This window comes from Nanorana parkeri, unplaced genomic scaffold (genome assembly GCF_000935625.1).
Source record: "Nanorana parkeri isolate BGI_ZX_2015 unplaced genomic scaffold, ASM93562v1 scaffold4, whole genome shotgun sequence".
Taxonomy (NCBI): Eukaryota; Metazoa; Chordata; class Amphibia; order Anura; family Dicroglossidae; genus Nanorana; species Nanorana parkeri.
This window is the reverse complement of record NW_017306272.1, coordinates 480503-481638: the sequence shown is the minus strand read 5'-3', so window position 1 is coordinate 481638 and position 1136 is coordinate 480503. Positions and strand designations below refer to the sequence as shown.

Here is a 1136-nt window from a genome sequence, read left to right as displayed (position 1 = left end):
CTGATTCCAAACAGTTAAAAGTACTTTTTGTAATACATTATAAGCTGAATTCAGGAAGCTTTGGACAAGGATCTTTATTTCCAGCCATGTGACTGTCATTTTGAAGTAACTGTCACTTTTTGGAATAGGGGGATCCTGTTCCTGCACTGAGCCCCGTGTACCTATACACACATGCAGCTAATAGGAAGCAGTGAGATGAAAGAAACATGTCTAACATGTTATGTGTAAACATCAGCTGAGGGCTCAGCACAACTTTCCACCCTGCTGTTCCTCCAGCAGGTCAGGACAACAATGACACAAGGAGCACATTAGTGCAGAAACACTGTCAGCTCTCCAGAGACACAGGAAGGCAGGGAAGATCCCAGCCTGTGCCGGAGGATGCCAATCCCTGGGACTGACACGATCCCGGCCAGGATTTCGTGTTGACCTTTTAAAGAGACAAAGAAGCAAAAAAAAAAAAAAAGAAGTGTTCCAGTGTGACAACACCACACTCCAATCCGCACACACACAGACACACAGCAGCTCTCCCCCTCCGATCCCAGGGATGATGATCACTCACCACTTCACAACTTGACACAGCATAGAAATGTTCGGAGACTCCGGGGGGATGCACATCAACTTGGAGCCGCTGCAGATCTGCTGATGACTTTTGATAATATTTATCCTCCTTTTCTAGATTTGATGTTGGTGTGATCACAGCCTCCCCCAGAACAGAGGGGGGGGGGGAGGCAGGAAAATAAACGTCAAGTCATAAGAATAAACAGTAACGTGTAATTAAAGCATGGCCAAAACATGGAGAGAGAGAGAGAGGAGGAGGAGGAGGGAGGAAACAAGGGGCTGAGATGAAGAAAAGTGGATCAATCTTCCATACAGAGACGAGGAAGCCAGAGAGCACAAGGTGTCCGGGGAGCTCACAATCAAGTCATAGCGCAGGATGATAGAAGAGGTGGTGGAGGGGAGGGATCGATGGAGGGATCGGAGGACTGCAGATGGCGATGTCACAAAGTAGCTGTCATCCTCAAACTTTCTTCCCGGAAAAACCAGAAGAGACGAGCAGAGCTGCTGGCCGGCCACTTTCACCGAGTTGACAGGTGGAGAGGCGCTGTGTCCATGTAGATGGGAGGGGGGGCCAGAGA

At 48.8% G+C, this 1136-nt stretch overlaps 1 protein-coding gene across 7 annotated transcripts in view; it reads right to left on the bottom strand.

Annotated features, from left to right (window-relative positions):
• The window catches only part of SATB1 (SATB homeobox 1), a 96098-nt gene extending 95480 nt beyond the window's left edge, over positions 1-618 (bottom strand). For 5 of the 7 annotated variants that reach the window (XM_018576320.1, XM_018576336.1, XM_018576343.1 and 2 more), the window contains exon 1: positions 560-618. The gene's annotated coding sequence lies outside the window, so the exon portion shown is untranslated. The remainder of the gene's footprint in view (positions 1-559) is intronic. The other 2 variants (XM_018576329.1, XM_018576367.1) reach the window with 1 other exon arrangement.
• Between the last annotated feature and the right edge of the window lie 518 nt (positions 619-1136).